The following is a 23,517-nucleotide window of genomic DNA, read 5'->3' as shown; positions in this document are numbered from 1 at the left end:
ATCGAAGACGGGGCTTTGAAGGTGACCTTGGCATCTTTCCAACTTAAGGGAGATGCGGGTCAGTGGTGGAAATTCATGAGGGGTCGTATTGGTGGCACTTGGGAGGCCTTTGTGGATGCTTTCCAGGAGAAGTTCTTATCTCCAACTGCCAGGGAGAAGCTGAGGGACCAGTTTTGCCAGCTTAAGCAGCTGAGTTTGTCTGTGGCCGAGTTTGAGACCGCTTTTACCAGTTTGTCTAGGTTTGCACCTGAGCTTGTGGCATCTGAGAAACGCTGTTGTCTCAAGTTTGAGAAGAAAATGAGGCACGGCTCAAGATGAGAGTTGAGGGTTCTATGACCCGAGACTTTGGGCGCCTTGTGGATGCCGCGGCCCATATGGAGATTATGATGTAGGAGGAGGATGAGAGGCAGAGAGGCTCTAAGAGGAGTCAGGATGGCCAGGGGGACGGCAGAAGGCAGAGGGGTTCTAACCCTCAGCAGTCCCAGGGAGCTTTTGCTAGATCGACCTTTCCAGTGCCGAGTGCAGGCTCTAAGAGAGGCAACCAGGGAGACATCACCTGTTACAAATGTGGTCAGCTGGGCCACAAGTCTCCAGCTTACCCGCAGAGAGGTGGAGAGCAGAGAGAAGCTTCATCATCGGCTCGACCTCAAAGCTAGGGACAGGGCAGAGGTCAGCCATTGTCTTTCTATCAATATGGTCAGGCGGGGCACCTGAAGAGGTACTGCCCGCAGTTGGGTGCCACATCGGGCGTGTCTGGTTCTAAGCAGACGCAGAGCTTTCAGCCAGCACAGTCTGTTCAGGCCTTGAGGGCCAATCCGGGAGCTTCGTCGTCCCAGTTTGTGCAGCAATCTTTTGCTCCTAGGGGTGAACAGGTAGATCAGGGGCCTACAGGACGCGTGTATGCTGTTACCGCACAGGATCTTGTACCGGCTCCATCTGTTGTGAGAGCTACCTTTCTGTTTTGCAACTCGGTTGCCACTGTGTTGATTGATACGGGTGCATCTCATTCCTTTATATCTGCTGCATTTACATCTGTTTTGGGGCCGGCTGCCGTTTCCTTTTGTAGTTATGCCCATGTCAGGTTTTGACGTTATTTTGGGTATGGATTGGCTATCGTCATACCGGGCTGTTATCGATTGTTACCGCCAGAGGGTCACTATTTGTACCTTGAGCGGGGATTGTTTCCATTTCTTGGGGGATCGGGTTGGTAGTGTGTTGCCATCGATGTATGACCCGCGAGGGCGGAGTAAGCTTAGTGGTCTTCTTGCTAGCTTTATGAGTAGTGAGTGTGATGAGACCCAGTTAGTATTACCGAGAGTGGTTTGTGAGTGCTCGGACGTCTTTCCCGAGGACCTTGTTAGTTTACCACCTCATCGGGATATTGAGTTTTCCATTGACTTAGTGCCTATCACGGCGCTGATTTCTATGGTACCTTACTGTTTTGCCCCAGCTGAGTTAAGTGAGTTGAAGATTCAGCTCCAGGAGTTGCTGGATAAGGGCTTCATTCGCCGTAGTGTTTCGCCATGGGGAGCACCGACCCTCTTTGCTAAAACGAAAGATGGTGCCTTGAGACTTTGTATCGATTATCGGAAGTTAAATCGGGCTACGGTTAAAAATAAGTACCCTATGCCTCGTATAGACGATTTGTTTGACCAGCTAAAGGGGTCCCGTTGTTTCTCTAAGATAAACTTGAGATCGGGTTACCACCAGTTGAGGGTCAGGGAGGAGGATATTCCGAAGACGGCATTCCGTACGCGGTATGGCCACTATGAGTTTCTGGTGATGCCTTTTGGGCTCACCAACGCACCGGCAGTCTTTATGGACTTGATGAACCGGATTTTTCGAGAATTTTTAGATCATTTTGTGGTCGTTTTCGTGGACGACATTCTGATTTATTCGCCTTCTGAGGAGGAGCACGTGGAGCACTTGAGAATGGTGCGTGAATTGCTTAGAGCCCATAGGCTGTATGCCAAATTTGGGAAGTGTGAGTTCTGGCTAGGAGAGGTCAAGTTCTTAGGGCATGTGGTTTCCGGGGAAGGGGTGTCTGTTGATACGTCCAAGATTGAGGCAGTGCAGGATTGGGCACAGCCTAAGAGCGTTTTTGAGATCCGCAATTTTCTGGGATTAGCTGGGTATTACCGCCAGTTTGTGAAGGATTTCTCTAGACTAGCTTCACCATTGACTAGATTGACGCGGAAAGCGGTCAAATTTGTATGGAGTGAGACTTGTGAAAAGTCGTTCCAAGAGTTGAAAGTTAGATTGACCACCGCTCCGATTTTGATTATTCTGGAGAGAGGGTTGGGTTATGCGGTTTATTGTGATGCCTCACGAGAGGGTTTGGGTTGTGTGTTGATGCAAGAGGGGAAAGTGGTAGCCTATGGCTCACATCAGTTGAAAATTCATGAGAGGAATTACCCTACACATGACCTAGAACTAGCAGCTATCATTTTTGCCTTAAAGATTTGGAGGCACTACCTTTATGGTGAGAGATTCGAGGTGTTCTCAGATCATAAGAGTCTGAAATATCTGTTTACATAGAAAGACTTAAACTTGAGGCAGATGAGGTGGATGGAGTTCATTGAGGATTACGACTTTGAGTTGCACTATCACCTGGGAAAGGCCAACGTTGTGGCCGATGCCCTTAGTAGGAAATCCATTAGTGATGTTGCTTGTATAGCCATCCGGGAGTGGGAGATGTTGGGTGCACTTGGCGAGTTTGATTTGCTTCTGGGCGAATCCGTTGAGGCTGCGGTCTTGTTTTCTATTGTGGCGCAGCCTACGCTTGTGACTCGAGTGTTAGAGGCTCAGAGAGGTGACCTTGAGGTAGAATCCCTCCGAGAGAAGATCTCCAGTGGGAAGGTTGAGAAGGGTTTGACTGTGTATCCCGACCAGAGTGTGAGATACCGAGACCGTTTGTTTATGCTGGAGTCTTGCCGAGAGGAAGTACTCCGAGAGTTTCACCAATCACGCCTTGTGGTGCATCCGGGAGGCACTAAGATGTATCGAGATTTGGGTCACCAGTTTTGGTGGCGGGGTATGAAGAAGGATGTGACAGTTTTTGTGTCTAAATGCCTTACTTGTCAGCAAGTGAAGGCCGAGCATCAGAGGCCAGCGGGTTTGTTACAACCCTTGCCTATTGCCAAGTAGAAGTGGGAGCATGTCACCATGGACTTCGTTGTAACTCTTTCGAGGACTCAGCAGGGTAGTGATGCTATTTGGGTGGTTGTAGACCAGTTGATTAAGTCAGCGCACTATATCCCTATGCGCGTGAGAGTTCGGTAGATCATCTTGCCGATTTATATATTCGGCACATAGTGAGGTTGCACGGGGTCCCAGTGTCGATCGTCTCTGATAGAGATCCTCGTTTTACTGCTAGGTTGTAGCAGAGTTTACAGAATGCCTTGGGCACTAGGTTGACCTTTAGCACGATTTATCATCCTCAGACTGACGGGCAGTCCGAACGTACTATTCAGATCCTTGAGGATATGCTTAGAGGTTGTGTTCTCGACTTTAGTGGGTTGTGAAAGAGGCACCTGCCCTTAGTGGAGTTTGCCTATAACAATAGTTTTCAGTAGAGCATCGGTATGGCATCGTTTGAGGCCTTGTATGACCGACCTTGTAGGTCTCCAGTTTATTGGGCCGAGGTGGGTGATACACCTTTGTTGGGCCTGGAGTTGGTGAGGGAAACAACGGAGAAAGTTGAGCTTATCCGTAGGAGGCTTGTTACAGCCTAGAGTCGCCAACAGAGTTATGCCGACCGTAGGAGGAGGCCTTTGATATTTGAGGTGGGTGATCATGTCTTCTTGAAAATATCACCTAGACGGGGTTTGATGAGGTTTGGGAAGAGTGGGAAGTTGTCCCCTCGGTTTATCGGTCCCTTTGAGATCCTTGAGAGGATTAGGGAGGTTGCATACCATTTAGCTTTGCCGCCGCAGTTGTCCGGAGTACATGGCGTGTTTCATGTTAGTATGCTTTGAAAGTACGAGCCGGGCCCATCGCATGTATTGGATTGAACCGACTTAGAGGTTGATAAGGATGCGTCGTATGAGGAGAGACCGGTTCAGGTCTTGGATAGATGGGATCAAGTCTTGCGAGACAAGACCATTCCCTTGGTAAAGGTTTTGTGGAAGCATCACGAAGTTGAAGAAGCCACTTAGGAACGTGAGTTGGAGGTCCGTGAGAAATATCCAGACTTATTTGTAAATGTTTAACCATGTAATGGGAAGTCTGTAATATTGATAAACTTTAAGAGCATTGATTGTGTCTTAAGTTGTAAAACATGGTGTATGTTTTGAGTTTATGGAAATATATTTTGGAACTTGCCTTGTAATGGAAGTTAATTTTAACATTGTATATGTTAATGATGTTTTAGAAATGCAAGTGTATTGTTGGCATTGAATATGTTTTGAGATGCATGTTGATAATGCATGTTGGAGATTATATGGAAATGTGCCTCTTGAATAGAGATGGAATGACCGGTAATGAGTCAAGTTGTTGAATTTTGCATTGTAATAATGCGGGTAATTGAGAAATCATGTTTTTGAAAAAACTTGTACTTAATTTCGGGGACGAAATTCCTTAAGGGGGAGAGGTTGTAGCAATCCCAATTTTTCCTTTCTTTATTTATTGTATTCCGGACATAGGTTCCGTGGAGTTGGTTATTGTATATGTCTTGTTGTCGTCCTTTAATTCCGTATATTCGAGTTTTGGGTTGTGTTGGGCGTGTTTCGAACAGGTTGGTTAAGCTTTAGTCTCATTCCTTGTTGCCCGGATTTTTGGTGTTACGCTCGAGCGGGTCCCTTTGCGCTTAAGTGGATTTTGATTTTTTTGTTGTTCGCTCGAGCGGAGTTTATACACTCTCAGCATTTTGTGCCTCTGCAAAACTTCTGCAGATGTGTTTTTCACGCTCGAGTGGATTTCCTCACGCTCGAGCGGGTCGCGCTCGAGTGGGCCTATTGACGCTCGAGCGGGGTGTCCTTTGTCTGTGAAAATACTGTGGTAATCTATGCTCGAGCGGGCTTTCCTTTGCGCTCGAGCGGGTGTATTTTGTTTTTGTGTCTTGGCGCTCGAGTGGGCATTTTTGGCGCTCGAGCGGGTCCAGTTTTTGTGCTTGACGCTCGAGCGTCCTATTCTCCGCTGGAGCGGGCCATACGTATATCAGTTGGCAGCTGGGTGATTTTAAATCACTTTTCACACTTTCTCTCTCTCTCTCTCTCTCTCTCTCTTACTTTTTCAAAAACCCATTTTGAGAGCCTCTCTCTCTATATTTCAACTTCTTTCTGGGGATTGATCTAGCTAGAGTGAGATGTGGGCTTCCTATCAATCTGAAAATCTTGGGTTTTGGAGCATTTCGAAAATTTTCATCAGCTACTTTGGGTCTCATCTCTTGAGGTAGGGATTCCTACTCATCTTTATGAGCTTTGACGTGAATATTGAGCTTTTTGTATAAATGGTTTTGGATTTGGGAAGTTAGGGTCTTAAATGTGTAACATTGAAAGAGAGGTTTTGCTCATTTGGCTCATACGTATGTGTTTTGGGTCTAAAATGGAGGTTATTGATGTTGTTGGTAATATTTGGACCTTTTGGGGTCAATATTGAGAAAGAGTGGGAAAATGTCATGTTTGGGTATATTTGGGTCAATAGTGTAATTAATGACATTTATTATAGAAATGTGAATAATGAAATTGGCTCATTATGAGATGGAATAGTGGAGTTGGATTTATTAATCGCTCACTTTTGAAAATAATGATAAATTATCTATTGATACATTTATTATCTGTTTAGAAATAATTGCTTTGGGCTATCGGTGGAAGATAGTCTTGATTGTTGTAGACAATGCATGATGATTAGGCGAACTAAAACTAATCAATTGAATATGTCATCGAATATGACATTTGGAATAATACAGCGAATTTGTGTATTGATTGAACATGTATGTGATAAACGTTTATATGCATTGTGTTGTATGGGAGGAGATAGAGGATGTACTCCACGGTTTATGTAATAACCCTCACCACTGATTACTGATAACCCTACTGATTACTGCTAAACTGAGACTGATTATGATAAGTAATTGAATCGACTGAAATACTGAATTGACTGATTGAATATGCTAGTTTAAATGCACATCTATCTGTTGACTGTTTAAATTATCTGTTCGTGTTTTATGCATTAAACTGCAAATTGAAGGCCTTATCGGCGGCCGAACCAGATATTGACTGGTGTTTTATGATCATTAGAATTTATAGGATTTTATGGAGTATTTATCTGAAAAGTGATTTGGTATGATTAAATTAGATTGAATTGAGTTAAATTGCAATAGTTGGCTTAATTACCAACATGCCACTTAGTGGACCACTTAGGCAACACATATTTGAGCTTTATTATACATTCAACAAAACATTTCATCAGCCTCTTTCCTTGTTATTGCCGACTAGAGAGAGAGAGAGATAGGGAGTTAGAGTGAGTTCATCTTGTATTGCTTGGAAATTGAGAAGATTGGAAGAGTTTGTGATCAATTGAGCTTCTAGACTTGTATTTGACAACTTAGGTAAGGAGTTCATCCTTTTAATTGTGAATTTAAGTTAGTCCTTGCATGTTTCATGCTAATTTGAAGAGTTGAGCCTAGAATTGGTTTAAATTGTTGCATTAGAGCTTGAATCATGCATGTATGTGTGCATTGTTGAGTTTGGAGGTTTGATTCCATGGAAATCTTGCATGCATGTTCATGTTTATGTTAAAGTTCATGATTTCATCTTGTTTTTGAAAGAATTGGCTCAATTGAGCTAGCTTTTGAAGCTTTGAAGTTGTTGAATTCATGCATGTTACACATTTATCATGTTCTTGAAATGTTGGTTGAAATTGGGTTAAATTCCCTCACCTTTGGGCCTTGATTTTACAAATTGAGCTTTGAATCATGTTATACTATGTATTTACAAGTGTTTTCCAGGAAATGGGCCCAAAGGAATTGAATTTGTTACATTTGAAGTTGAATTTGAGGTTGAGGTTCAAATCTAGGAATTCTAGATTTTGAACTCACGCTCGAGCGGGGTGACTGGCGCTCGAGCGTGAAATTCATGCTCCCAGCACTTTACACTGTTTTGAAGTCCGCTCGAGCGGGGTAATTTAAGCTCGAGCGTGATTTTCACACATCCAGCACTTTTGACTATTTTGCAGTACGCTCGAGCGGGTAAGTATACGCTCGACCGGAAACCTTTGTTTTCATGTCCGCTCGAGCGGAGTAACCTACGCTCGAGTGTGAACCCTGTTTTCTGAAAATTCTGAAAATGCTTTTAAAGTGCATCTTTGCATCCTCATTCCATCCTAGGCATTCCTAGGCCTAGTTTAAGGTATCTTAATGATGATATAGATGTAGAACCACACCGAGTCTAAGTAGGGACTAAGTCTTGGATTCCCGAATGTGAACTTAGTGTGTGTTCATCCTGTAAACTGTGTAGGATTGGCTTTCGGAGACGCGCTCTAGCTTATCTGTAGCCCAGAACTCTGTGAGTAACAACTGTGTAAAGATATGTTCAAATATGATTATCTTCTGAATAATTGAACTGTACTGTTTTCTGAAATGATACTGTTACTGAATGAATGATATCCTAATTGTGAACTGTATTGTGGCATCCTTAGCAACCTACTGTTACTGTATTGTACTGCTACGGTCACAGAGATCTCTATCGGTTCCCATGTTGGAACCACTACTGTTTACTGATATGATGGCCATCAACTGACTGTTCTGTCTGATAAGACCTACTGTACTATTTTGCCACCGGATGTACCACATATGACTGTAATGACTGAATAACTGACATACTGATTGAAATGATTGTTTTCAATATTGCAAGGACATTCATTCTTAACCTCTTTACGCATTATGTTATTCACTGGGCTTTAGCTCACTGCTCATATATATATGTAGGTGTACTGGCACTGGACCGTTGCTAGAAGCGTCGGAGTAAACTCCAGTTTTGTCAAGCCAACCACTGTGCCTCACTGCGAGGTTCTGAGCCTGTCAAACCAGGGCTTTTGGGGTGTTTTAGTCCCCCCCCCTTTTGTATCTGTTATGTAACTACTGTTTAGATTGAATGTTTTTGTACTGTACTGTTTAATAGGGATTAAGTCCCTGTCCTGAATGATTGTATACATTGTACATATTGTCTTGGTACTGATTGTATGTAGATATATTTGAAAAGTCTTTTTGCATACAGACTGCCACAGCTCATTGGACATTGCCTATTTACCGTTTTGGCTTCCGTCATGCCCTTATACTCTGTATTATTGTTTGACTATTAAGCAGGCCTTCAGTAATCACGGATTACTAGCCAGTTACGGTGCTAAACCCATAGGGGCGGGTTTGGGTCAGAGTGGTATTAGAGCGATACTTAGACCACGAGTTATACCGCACACACGTGTCCAAATGAGCTATAGGGTGCCCTAGAAAAGCAATTAGGGCATCACATGAGCATGAAAAGTGTGTGTGGACATGACATGAATATATGTTAATGTGTTGAAACATATAACTACTTATGTTTAAATGTTTAAAGTATGCAACTTCCTATGTTTATTATTACTATGTTGCATATAGTGAAATGGATAATGCAAGCACTGTTAATGAAGCTGAATCCTCTGAGGCAAGAATGGCGAGGTTGGAGAGAATGGTGGAACTACTAACCGCAAGACTAGAACAACAACAGAACCAACAGCCCCCACCTCCTCCATTACAACTAGAGCCACTTGTTAATGATGATATCATAGCTCTGACACAGAAATTTAGTAAGATGAAACCGCCATCCTTTGAGGGAGGCCTTGAACCCTTAAAGGCTGAAGCTTGGGTTCTTGAAACAGAAAAATTGTTTGAAGTGTTTCCATGCTCTGAAGCTCATAAAGTGTTGCTAGCTACCTTCACCTTACAAGAAAAAGCTAGAAGGTGGTGGATGTTAATCCGTGATCCAAATACTGTCATGACCTGGGCTTAATTTAAGGAGTCCTTCTTCAAAAAGTACTTCCCTCAGTGTGTCAGGGACAGAAAGGTGACTGAATTTGAACAGCTGAAACAAGGTACCATGTCCGTAGGAGAGTATGAAACAAAGTTCACCGAACTTGCTAGATATGCACCACACATGGTGGACACCGACTACAAAAAGGCCAGGAAGTTTGATGGCGGCCTGAATATGGAAATTCTTGACAGAATAAATGTACTGAAACTGTTGAAATATGTAGATGTTCTTGACTGAACCATTATGGCCGAAGCAAATATCGAAGCTTTGAAACAGACTGAAACACCCGCAATTGAGTGGCGCGGGAAGAAACGGGGTTTAAAATTCAAGAAAGGCAGAAACAACCCACTGAACAAAAAGCAAAACTCAGGGTCAACCACCAGCTCCAGTCAGAGAGGTGGTTCCATACCGCCCTGTTCTGAATGTGATAAGAAACACAAAGGGGTTTGTTATAAATTGTCTGGCACTTGTTATAGGTGTGGCAAGGTGGGCCACATGGTAAAAGATTGCCCCTCTGCTCCTCAGGGCAATAGTAAAGCTGCAGCCAGCGGCGTAGCATTAACTGCTCCACCTAAACCCAACCCTAAAGCAACTGGAAAAGAGCCTATGAGGCAAGGCCGAGTGTTCGCACTCGTACCGGGAGACGTACAAAATACCGAGACTGTCGTGTCAGGTATCCTCTCTATTTGCACCCAAAATGCTTATGTACTGATTGATTCGGGGTCTACATATTCGTATGTATCGCATGCTTTTTCGCGAAAGTTGAATAGACCATTAGAACCCATGAATTATCTGTTAGCTGTATCTTCACCTGTTGGGGGATCTATGACTTGTGCTTATATGTACCCTGCATGTGAAATTATTGTTGGGGATATGCATCTGTATATTGATTTACTGCCTCTGAACATTGACCATGTTGATGTAATATTAGGGATGGACTGGTTAACGAAATATCATGCTACCATAGACTGTGTAACGAAACAAGTTGTTTTCCGTCCACCTGGTTTGCCTGAATTTGTGTTTAACGAAGTAGGAGTAGTACCTCCCCCATATCTGATTTCATCTATGAAAGCTTGTAAACTGATTAGAAAGGGGTGTAAAGGGTACCTATGTTCTGTCTTGATTGTATCTACTGATGATAATGCTAATGTGAACAGTATTCCTATAGTTAGAGAATTCCTAGATGTTTTTCTAGATAATCTACCAGGGGATTTGATTGATAGCGAGATTGAGTTCACCGTTGATGTGATTCCGGGTACACAGCTAGTATCTAAAGCTCCTTACCGAATGGCTCCGACTGAATTGAAAGAATTAAAAGTTCAACTGCAAGAACTTTTAGATAAAAAGTTTATCAGGCCTAGTACTTCACCGTGGGGCGCACCTGTCTTATTTGTGAAAAAGAAAGACGGCTCACTGAGACTCTATATCGACTACCGTGAACTGAACAAGGTAACTGTAAAAAATAAATATCCATTGCCGTGTATTGATGACTTATTTGACCAGTTACAGGGTGCTCAAGTGTTCTTTAAGATTGATCTCATATCCGGTTATCATCAGCTGAAAGTTAAACCAGAGGACATTGATAAAACTGCTTTTCGAACGAGGTATGGACATTACGAATTTTTAGTTATGCCTTTCGGAGTTACCAATGCACCTGCTGTATTTATGGATCTCATGAAAAGAATCTTTAAACCATTCCTCGATGACTTTATTGTTGTATTCATAGATGACATTCTGATTTATTCCAAGAGTAGAGAAGAACATGAACATCATCTGAGACTTGCCTTATAGACACTAAGAGAATAGAAACTTTTTGCTAAACTGTCTAAATGTAAATTTTGGCTTGATCATGTTATGTTTTTGGGACATGTTATTAGCAAGGATGGAATTTCAGTTGATCCGTAGAAAGTTGAGGCAGTAGTAAATTGGCCTAGACCAACAAATGTTACAGAAGTCCAAAGCTTTTTGGGATTAGCTGGATATTACAGAAGATTTTTCAAAGATTTCTCTAAAATTGCCTTACCATTGACTCAATTAACTCAAAAGGGGATATCATTTGACTGGACTGACCAAAGGGAATTAGCATTCCAAGAGTTGAAAACTGGACTTGTGACTGCACCGGTTCTTACCCTACCTTCAGGTACGGATGGTTTTACCATTTTTAGTGATGCTTCTCATAAGGGTTTGGGGTGTGTTTTAATGCAGAATGGGAGAGTTATTGCCTATGCTTCCCGACAACTGAGATCGCCTGAAAAGAACTACCCGACCCATGACTTAGAACTTGCTGCAGTAGTGTTTGCACTGAAGATCTGGCGTGTCACGACCCAAACCCGGCCCTATGGGTTTAGCACCGTAACCGGCCAGTAATCCGAGATTACCGAAGGCCTACAGAACAGTAATATAGTAAAACAGAGTACAGGGCCTGGCGGAAGCCAATACAGTAAATAAATAATGTCCATTGAGCTGTGACAGTCTGTATGCCAAAAAGATTTTTCATACATTCATACATAAACAGTACAGAACAGTATGCAATATTTACAATCATTTAGATTAGGGACTCAATCCCTACATAACAGTACGGAAACATTCAGTCTATACAGAACAGTAAAACAGTACAGAAGGGGGAAGTGTAAAACACCCCTAAGCCTTAACACAATAGGCTCGGAACCTCGCGGTGAGGCACAATGGTTGGCTTGACAAAACAGGAGTAAACCTGACGCTCCTAGCTGCGGTCTGGTGCCTGAACACCTACATATATATATGAGCAGTGAGCTAAAGCCCAGTGAATAACATAATGCGTAAAGAGGTTGAGAATGAATGTCCTTACAGTAATGAAAACAGTTCATTTAAACAGTAGTTCAGTTGTTCAGTCAGTACAGTCATATGCGGTACATCCATTAGCATAACAGTACAGTAAACAGTAGGTCTTAAAAGACCGAGCAGTAATGATGGCCATCAGTCAGTAAGCAGTAGTGGTTCCACGAGGGAACCGACAGAGAATTCTGTCACAGTAACAGTAAACAGTAGATGCTAAGGATGCCACAATACAGTTCAGAATATAGGACATACATTCATTCAATTAATAGTAATCAGTTCAGTAAACAGTACAGTTCATTTTGTTCAGAAGATATTTGTTTATGAACATATCTTCACACAATCGTTACTCACAGAATTTGGGCTACAGTATGCTAGAGCGTGTCTCTCCAGTCGCCAACCCTACACAGTTAACAGATTGAACACACACTAAGCTACACAGTTGGGAAATAACATAACTTAATCCCTAATATGCCTTGGTGTGTTCTACATCTATATCCTCATTAAGATGTCTTAAACTAGGCCTAAGAATGCCTAGGATGGGATGAGGATGCAAAGATGCTATCAGAAAACAGTTTCAGAAAAACAGAGTCCCGCTCGAGCGCATGTTTCCCCGCTCGAGCGGTTATGCAACAAAGGTACACGCTCGAGCGTAAACTTTCCCGCTCGAGCGTACTGTAAAAGTACTGGATGGGTGAAATCTCCACTCGACGCCCGCTCGAGCTTGAGACATGACTCCGCTCGAGCTCCCAATCCTCCGCTCGAGCGGACTGTAAAACAGTGCAGAGAGATGCTGGATGCTCGAATTCTCCGCTCGAGCGCCAAGTTCCCCGCTCGAGCGGAAGTGCAGAATCTGGGAACTTCCAGATTGCACCTCCAAGCTCAAACTCAAATCTAAATGCATCAAAACTCGACCTCTTGGGCTGTACTTCCAGAAAACACTTGTAAACACATAGCACAACATGTTTTAAAGCTCAATTTTGAGAAATCAAAGCCCAAGGGTGTTTAATTCAAACTCAATTTCAAACCATTTTCAAGAACATGAAGAACATGCAAACATGCATGAATTCAAATCGATTCAAAGCTCCAATTTGATGCTCTAAGGAGCCAATTCTTTTCAAAACATGGTGAAATCATGGACTTAACATAATTATGAACATGCATGTCACATTTTTGCCATGAAAACAACTCAAAACTCAACCAAGAACACATGCAAGCATGGAATGAGCTTCTTTCAACATGTATGCACCAAAACATGGCTTAGCTCTACAATTGAAGCATGAATTGTGCAAGAATGCATTCTAAGACAACAACAAGAAGATGAATATCCTACCTTAGTCTTGTGTTCAAGGTCTAGGAGCTCAAAGTAGCAATCAACACTTCAATTCCAAGCAATTCAAGCCAAAACTCTCAAGAACAAATCAACCCTCTCTCACTCTCTAACTTGGGTCGGTTGAGTGCAAGAATAGGAGAATAAAAGTGTGTTTTGATCACATACGTGGAGTGTAATAAGGCTCAAGAGGTGTGAAGTGGTGGCCACTAAGTGGCGAAACGGTAAATAAGCCAAACTATGCAATTAATCAATATTTAATCCAATTTAATCATACCTAATCAGTTTTCAGATAATTATACCATAAAATCACATTAATTAAGAGGGTCCTAAAACACTAATCAATTTCTAATTCGGCCGCCGATAAGGCCTTCAATTAGCAGTTCAACCATATAAGCATGAATAGATAATCACACAGTCAAACAGATAGAATGCAATTCAAACAGATATACTCAATCACTTCAGTTTCAATTTCAGTCAGTCAGTCCAGTACCTTCATCAGGTCAATTATCAATCATGATCAGTTCAGTTATCAGTAATCAATGTTTAACGGTAATCAGTGGTGAGGGTTATTACATGGCGTCACTACCTATATGGGGCGACATGTGAAGTATATACCGACCACAAGAGTTTGAAATATTTCTTCACACAGAAAGAACTGAACATGAGACAGCGGAGATTGCTAGAATTGATTAAAGACTATGACCTACAGATTTTGTACCATCCGGGGAAAGCCAACACCGTTGCCGATGCTTTGAGTCAGAAATCGATTGGGAACTTAGCCTGTTTACTCACCGGACAGAAAGAGTTGCTATGTGACCTTGAAAAGTCTGAAATTGAGATTGTTTTGCGAGAACAAGGTGGAACAATGGCCGCTATTTCTGCTCAACCGGCACGGATTGAAGAGATTAAAGAGAAACAACAACATGATGACTTCTTGAAGAAGATCGTCGAAGAACGAGAATCCAAACCGAGGTCGGATTTCAAATTTGAGAACAATGTGTTGAAATTCCAGGGAAGATTATGTGTACTGAATGACTCTGAACTGAAAAGAAAAATTCTGTAAGAGGGCCACAATTCAAAACTGTCTATCCATCCAGGGAATACAAAAATGTACCAAGATTTGAAACTGAATTTCTGGTGGCCGGGAATGAAGAAAGAAATTGTTGATTTTGTATCAAAGTGTCTTCATAGCCAACAAGTCAAAGCAGAACATCAACGACCCGCAGGCTTACTGCAGCCCTTACCTATACCGAAGTGAAAATGGGAACATATCACCATGGATTTCATTGTTGGTTTACCTCGCTCCAGTAAAGGTATGGACTCAATTTGGGTTATTGTTGATAGACTGACTAAGTCTGCTCACTTCTTACCTGTCAAAACAATTTATAATGCGGACAAATTGGCTATACTCTACATTGATGAAATTGTTAGATTGCATGGAGTGCTTGTGTCCATTGTTTCTGATAGGGACTCGAAGTTTACATCGAGATTTTGGCAAAGCCTACAGACTGCATTGGGTACTAAACTGAGACAGAGTAGTGCATACCATCCTCAGACAGATGGCCAGTCAGAAAGGACCATCCAGACTTTGGAAGACTTACTGAGAATGCGTGTCCTTGATTTTCAGGAAAATTGGGAAAGCTATTTTCCATTGACTGAATTCGCCTACAACAACAGTTATCACTCAAGTATTGGTATGGCGCTTTTCGAGGCGTTGTATGGCAGAAAATGTCGATCTCCGATTTACTGGGCAGAAGTTGGAGATGGGCCTTTGCTTGGGCCCGAGATTGTGTATGAAACGACTGAGAAAGTAAAACTGATACAACAGAGACTGAAAACCGCATAGAGCCGACAAAAAAGTTATGTGGATGTCAGAAGATGAGACAGAGAGTATGAAGTGGGTGATCACGTTTTTGTGAAAGTGACACCGATGAAAGGTCAGACTCGTTTTGGAGTCAAAGGCAAGTTAGCACCGAGATACGTCAGACCGTATGAGATTATTAAGAAAGTCAATCCGGTGGCGTACCAAGTAGCGCTTCCTCCTGAAATGGAGCATATGCATAACGTGTTCCATATTTCCATGTTGAGAGAATACCTTCGGGATCCCTTCCACGTGATTGAACCTACCCGTGTAGTGCTAAGTGATGACTACACTTATGAGGAACGACCCATTCAGATTGTGAACCGACGGATCAAGAAGTTAAGGAATGAAGAGATTCTGTTAGTGAAAGTTGACTGGCAGAACCATGGTGGCGTGTATGCCACTTGGGAAAAAGAAGATGACATGGCCAAGAGATATCCTGACTTGTTCCCACTGAATCCTGTTTTCTTCCAGAATGAAGGTAATTCGAGTTTGAAGGACCAAACTCTTTATAAGGAGGGGAGACTGTAATAACCCTCACCACTGATTACTGATAACCCTACTGATTACTGCTAAACTGAGACTGAATATGATAAGTAATTGAATCGACTGAAATACTGAACTGACTAATTAAATGTGCTAGTTTAAATGCATATCTATCTGTTGACTGTTTAAATTATCTGTTCGTGTTTTATGCATTAAACTGTAAATTGAAGGTCTTATCGGCGGCTGAACCAGGAATTGACTGATGTTTTATGATCATTAGAATTTATAGGATTTTATGGAGTATTTATTTGAAAAGTGATTTGGTATGATTAAATTAGATTGAATTGAGTTAAATTGTAATAGTTGGCTTAATTACCAACATGCCACTTAGTGGACCACTTAGGTAACACATATTTGAGCTTTATTATACATTCAACAAAACATTTCATCAGCCTCTTTCCTTGTTATTGCCGACTAGAGAGAGAGAGATAGGGAGTTAGAGTGAGTTCATCTTGTATTGCTTGGAAATTGAGAAGATTGGAAGAGTTTGTGATCAATTGAGCTTCTAGACTTGTATTTGACAACTTAGGTAAGGAGTTCATCCTTTTAATTGTGAATTTAAGTTAGTCCTTGCATGTTTCATGCTAATTTGAAGAGTTGAGCCTAGAATTGGCTTAAATTGTTGCATTAGAGCTTGAATCATGCATGCATGTGTGTATTGTTGAGTTTGGAGGTTTGATTCCATGGAAATCTTGCATGTATGTTCATGTTTATGTTAAAGTTCATGATTTCATCTTGTTTTTGAAAGAATTGGCTCAATTGAGCTAGCTTTTGAAGCTTTGAAGTTGTTGAATTCATGCATGTTACACATTCATCATGTTCTTGAAATGTTGGTTGAAATTGGGTTAAATTCCCTCACCTTTGGGCCTTGATTTTACAAATTGAGCTTTGAATCATGTCATACTATGTATTTACAAGTGTTTTCCAGGAAATGGCCCCAAAGGAATCGAATTTGTTACATTTGAAGTTGAATTTGAGCTTGAGGCTCAAATCTGGGAATTCCAGATTTTGAACTCACGCTCGAGCGGGGTGACTGGTGCTCGAGCGTGAAATTCGTGCTCCAAGCACTTTACACTGTTTTGAAGTCCGCTCGAGCGGGGTAATTTATGCTCGAGCGGGACATTGTGTCTTAAGCTCGAGCGGGTGTCGAGCGCCCAATCGAGCGTGATTTTCACACATCCTGCACTTTTGACTGTTTTACAGTACGCTTGAGCAGGTAAGTATACGCTCGAGCGGAAACCTTTGTCTGCATGTCCGCTCGAGCGTAGGTTACTTCGCTCGAGCGTGAACCCTGTTTTCTAAAAATTCTGAAAATGCTTTTAAAGTGCATCTTTGCATCCTCATTCCATCCTAGGCATTCCTAGGCCTAGTTTAACGTATCTTAATGAGGATATAGATGTAGAACCACACCGAGTCTAAGTAGGGACTAAGTCTTTGATTCCCGAATGTGAACTTAGTGTGTGTTCATCTTGTAAACTGTGTAGGATTGGCTTTCGGAGACGCGCTCTAGCTTATCTGTAGCCCAGAACTCTGTGAGTAACAACTGTGTAAAGATATGTTCAAATATGATTATCTTCTGAACAATTGAACTATACTGTTTTCTGAAATGATACTGTTACTGAATGAATGATGTCCTAATTGTGAACTGTATTGTGGCATCCTTAGCAACTTACTGTTTCTGTATTGTACTGCTACTGTCACAGAGATCTCTGTCGGTTCCCATGTTGGAACCACTACTGTTTACTAATATGATGGCCCTCAACTGACTGTTCGGTCTGATAAGACCTACTGTACTATTTTGCTGCTGGATGTACCACATATGACTGTAATGACTGAATAACTGACATACTGATTGAAATGATTGTTTTCAATACTGCAAGGACATTCATTCTTAACCTCTTTACGCATTATGTTATTCACTGGGCTTTAGCTCACTGTTCATATATATATGTTGGTGTACAGGCACCGGACCGTTGCTAGAAGCGTCGGGGTAAACTCCATTTTGTCAAGCCAACCACTGTGCCTCACTGCGAGGTTCCGAGCCTGTCAAGCCAGAGCTTTTGGGGTGTTTTAGTACTGATTGTATATAGATATATTTGAAAAGTCTTTTTGCATACAGACTGCCACAGCTTATTGGACATTGTCTATTTACTGTTTTGGCTTTTGCCATGCCCCTGTACTCTGTATTATTGTTTGACTATTAAGCAGGCCTTCGGTAATCACGGATTACTGGCCGGTTACGGTGCTAAACCCATAGGGGCGGGTTTGGGTCGTGACAGTTTAGGGGAAGATAGGGGATGGACTTCTAAATCGGATTTTGTTTGGGAGGAGATAGGGAATGGACTCCATTGATACAACAAATCTGTGTATCTATTGAAGTGTTGATACAGCGAATTTGTGTATCATTTATGAAGTATGAAAGTGTTTTAATGTGTTGTTGATACAACGAAACTGTGTATCATTTATGAAATGTGGAAGTGTTATAATCTGGTTTTGATACAACAAATATGTGTATCTATTGTGAATTGTGGAAGTGTTTAATATGAGTTATAATTTCATTAAATTGTTGGCCAGGTTCTGAGCCATGTCCATGAATTGAAAACTGGTTGAGAAATAGAAAATGGAATAACTCATGGACATCTAAGTCATGAAGTTGAAACGTGTTATAAGTTGGTGTATATGAGTCAAATATTTATCGAATACTAATGTTTTAGTTATTGCTCATATTATGTTTAGCATATCTCTACTGGGCGTTGGCTCACCTTATATGGGACATCATTTTCAGGTACAGGTGTTATGCCACCTCCAAGGACGTAGCTTGGAAGGCTTGAGGCTGTTAAATTTTTTGTTGTTTTGTTGTATTACATGTATATCAAGCCAAGGGCTTCTCTTGTATAGAGTTAGCACTCTCTTTTGTAACCAAGTGTTGACTTGGAAAGTTGTAAGCCTATAGGGCATTTACTTTTGTTGTCAACATGTAATACCTTTTGTAAGAACATTCTGATGATTGTAATATGATATCTCTTTTCTATATCGTGAATGTATGATATTATGAGTTTATTTTGAGGGCGTTACAATGATTTTGGAAAGTTTTCTTTCAAAGGATTTGAGTTGTATAGTTTTGGTGAGAAAACCTAGAATTTGGGGTTTTTTTTTAAAAGAGACTGAAAATCCATGAATGATATTGTTGTATTTATTTTGTGTGTCAAAATAAATGGGTGGTTAGAAAATTTCTTATTTATATTTATATAAATGATGAATTTCAGGGAATATGAGAATTGCTGTTCATTTTAGAAATTATTGTTCAAAATGTTGAAATAGTCTTGAAATGACTAATTGTTAAGGATACTTGAGAACAGGGAATTGTGTTATTCCTTGGATGATGAATTGGAATAAAATTCTTTATATTCATCTTGTGTTATTGGCATAACAATTCATTTGATTACATTAAACTTTGAAAGTTGATTTGAAAACTTACATTGAAAAAAGAATGTTGAGAAACAAGTTTTTATGAAATAGTTTTGGGGTAAATACGTTAGTAAGTCTTGATAGGTGGTGTCGATGATATTGAATAAGTTGGCCTGAGAGTCCGGGGTGAAAGACCGAAAACCCGCGCAGATAGGTGTCGAGCCTTCCGGTTAATACTGGTAAAAATGACGATATGGTAATACTTGTATTTTCAGGGCGTTACAAAAGTTGTAAATATTCCTTAGGGTAAATTACACTTTTCACTAATACATTTTGCACCAAATCTCACTTTGACCCTTTACACATAAAATCATGACAGTTAACCCTTGCATTTCTGATCAAATCCTACTTTGGTTCATGCACATGAAATTATGACAGTCAACTCCTATACTTTTGGTCAAATCTCACTTTGATCTCTATATAAGTGTCAATGTCTCCTTTCTGTTACTCAAATGTTTAAACTTTTAATAAAAATATGACTACGACATGAGGATAAGAAAGGAAAATAATCTACATTTTTCGCTAATACACACTTTATCTCAACATTTACATCAAAATGTGACTTATTAGGCTAAAACAAAATACTAATTGTGAACAATTAAGAAGATGAATTAGGATTTTGTATAAATTAAAATCACGAAACTCTGTTTTTCACGATAACACAGTCTTTTATCTTTCATCTTTCTTTCTCTTTGATTTCTTTGTCGCATTTTTATTTATTTCAAAAGCTCTACTTTCTTGTTATTTCGTCCTAATTTTTACCATATGAATACATACATATATATATATATATATATATATTGTATTGTATGACTCTCATGTGCTTATCACATAAGACAAAGTGTACTGATGAGAAATATGGATGATTTTCAACTTTTATCCTCATTTCGTAGTCAATTTTTATCACATAACTGAATTTTGTTAAAGATTTAAAAATGAAGTAATATAAAAAGAGACATTGACACTTGTGTAAGAATCAAAGTGGGATTCGAGTCAAAGTGCAGAGGGATTGACTGTCACGATTTCATATGTAGGGACCAAAATAGAATTTGACCAGAAGTGTAAGAGATTGGCTGTCATGATTTCATATATAAGGGCTAAAGTGAGATTTAATACAAAGTGTAATTTACACTATCTGTAAATTGAGAATGAAGGTCAACTGTAAAAATTAAGTACTTATTTTAAAATTGAGGTTTACAAGTATCAAATTGAGTACTCTAAAATAATATAATAGAAATTTCTTTATTCTAAAATTGAGGTTGAATTGTAAAAATAGGGTATCTAATTTCAAATTTATGTCTTCAATTTTTTAATCAAGTGTACAAAAATAAAAATAAAAAAATTAAAATTTATTTATTTCAAGAATTACAAAAAATAATAAAATAAAATAAAAAGCCACTTTTACAAAACAATGAAATTTATATATTTTAAAACCAAACAATAATTGATGACCAAAACTACCAACACCACCAATCTCTAACGTCAGAACACAAGATTCTATGAACCGCCATCATTACAATAAAAGAAAAACATCCTTTGAAATAAGTACAATTTATACACAGTAATTAGAATTACTTTTTTTAAAGGCGATTTTATTAATATTATATTTGTCATATTCAATAAAAGGAGACAAAAAAAAAAAAAAAAATGAAATTCTAGTGTTGAATGGAAAGGCACTTGTAATGCCAAGGTACCACTACCAACATCATCACACAAAAGAATTTTTCTCTCTTCTTTAAAAAAACGGAAAATATTTTAGATTTCTAAAAAAGGAGTTAAAAAGAGCTCTAATTTGTTTTTTTTTTTTACTATTATGATTTGTCTTTTTTAATTTTTTTTTCCGTTGGCAACTGTATAGAGCTTTATTTAGAGCTCTATACTTAGAGCTCTTTATCACTGTCGTAAAAAAATGGGTCCAGCTTTTCTCTAGTTCGATCACAGATTGGAGGGTGTTGTTGGGTTTGTGGAGACTTATCACAGGTCCCGCTTTGATAATTTGAACCGTACAATGTATAAAAGTCATCAAGTACTATATACTTGTTAAAAATTACGTTGATCGGATATCGATAGCTACTCATCAGATCAGATTTCAGTCAACTGTTATTTTTTCACCGTCTATTTTTTTTATACAAAACTAATTTGATCACGTAGCTATCTATATCTGATCAATGCGATATTTTACAGGTATATAATACTCAATAATTTTCACACATCGAGCGATTCAAATTATCAAAACCGGACTCATAATTAGTCTCTACAAATGCAACAATATCCTCTAATTCGGTCATAGTCGGACCTTAAAAAAATATACTAGCATATGTATAGATGATGTTGTGAATGGCCAAACCATGATGGTTTGACTTCTTGGACTCAGAGTTATGTGCCTAGAAAGCACCTAGAGAACCCATTCAACCAATGACAGAAAATAAAATAAATTATGTTTTTCCATTTTCCAGGAAGTTCATCAACCACTCTGCCAATCCACAATATTGTTTTCTGTGTTTATTTCCACCACCAATATAAGCACAACTTTTTCAAATTTTTTTTCCTCTGATTTTGACATTTTAAAAAAAAAACAGAAGGTGGTGGTACTACATCTCCGCTTTTGATGGAAAAAAATATTAGAGATGTCAAAAGTTCTACTAAAATTTATATTACATATCTTACAGGAGTGTAGGATCCACACCATGTGGGTCTCATGTAAATTCTACATTCATGTAAGATATTTGTTAGAAATTTTAATAAAACTTTTGAAATCTCTACCATTACTCTTTGATGAAGTGTGCTTGTCTGTTGCTCCATTCAAGTACCAAAAATAATCGCTGCCTTCTTATTTCATATTCTATTCTACTTTAATTAAACATAGTAAATGTAATCTCACTGGATATATAATCTATATCTTACTATAAATATATTATATCACATTTTATATCTCTAAATATCATATGACAAATGTTTAAGACTTTTAAAAAATTCTCAAAATTGGACTCGGATTAGTTGTTATTTTTTGATTTGTTATACATTCAATTATGTAGGACTCAATTTTATTGTCATAGCGTTATAAGTAAATTTAGGAGTTTAAATTATAAATTTCTAACCATATGCATATTACATGTCATCCTCAACGTCTTATATCTAACCCGATCAAAGGGAAACTAAGAGTATAAATTCATGCTATAAAATAAGTTTTCACTGCTGGCAGATGGGGAGAAACTTCTTGTTAGGTCAACCGACTCTATCCATCAAGTTATTTAAAAAAATGACCAATCAAATTCTTGATTGCTTGGTCGATTCTATCTATCGAGTTATTTAAAAAGGTGACCAATCAAATTTTTAATTGATTGTGGTTAGGTCTGTTTATTTTATCTATCATGTTATTTAAAAAAATGACTAATCAAATTTTTGATTGCTTCTGATTAAATTTGCTGACTCTATTTATTTAAAAAAAGTGATCAATCAAATTTTTAATTGCTTGTGAAAGGTTGGTCAACTCTATCCATCGAGCTATTTAAACAGGTGACCAATCAAATTTTTAATTACTTGTGGTTAGGTTGACTTATAGCTAGGCTGGAATTCTGGACAAAAAGCACAGTGAGATCTAAAACATTATCTTGAAGCCATTAGATTGTTAAGCCTGATTAATCGAAGTTAATTATGCTCTGCTTTTGAAGGTTCTGATTCCTTAGCCTTTTTCCTGAAGCTCTTTAACCCTCTTTTGATGGCATGTTGCTACTGTTCTTTTACGTCTAATATTGATGTACTCGTAGAATTTTTGTCAAGTTTCTCTTTTCTGAAGAAAAAATAAAAAAGACACAATAATGAAAAGTATATCGGTTATGAGTGCTAATAAAACAATGCACGTCAAGATTTGAAAGAGCACTTATTTATCAAAATCCAGATTATGTATAGACAAACACATGTAGAGAAAAAAATCTACAAATTTACTCGAGAATATTGACAATCACTCTTGATGACATTGGAGCAATTGCACAAATACAGTTTCTATATTCACTCGTAATTTATTACATGGCTCATAATAAAGGCAAACCAGTTGTATATTACAAGACAGAAGGCTATGCTAGGACCACCGAGCCAGCCAACGAGAAAACACACTACATGTATAAAATAAATCAAGCCAACGAAAAGACAGACACAGTATTATATAAATTGAGCAATACCACTACAGGGCAAACTGCAGGAGCTATCGGCTTATTCGAGTTTGGACAATAGATAAAACATAATCATAAGAATTAAATAGTTTCCCATAGATAATACATATAAGGATACCCTGTAACCTTGCTTTCAGCATAAATTGGACCTCTGTCTATTTCTTCAACTTCTTTGTTAAGAAAAGCATATCTAGCAAATTACCTGAAATCAAATTTTGGAATTGATGACATTAAAGACTAGTTGAAAGTAAATGTGCTATGTCAAAGAAGGTGGTGGCTATGCGATGGAAAAAGCAAAATTGAAAAAATAAATATTGATTT

The sequence above is a fragment of the Camellia sinensis genome, chromosome 10 (genome assembly GCF_055761805.1).
Source record: "Camellia sinensis isolate YWXY chromosome 10, ASM5576180v1, whole genome shotgun sequence".
Lineage (NCBI taxonomy): Eukaryota > Viridiplantae > Streptophyta > Magnoliopsida > Ericales > Theaceae > Camellia > Camellia sinensis.
This window is presented reverse-complemented; position numbering follows the sequence as displayed.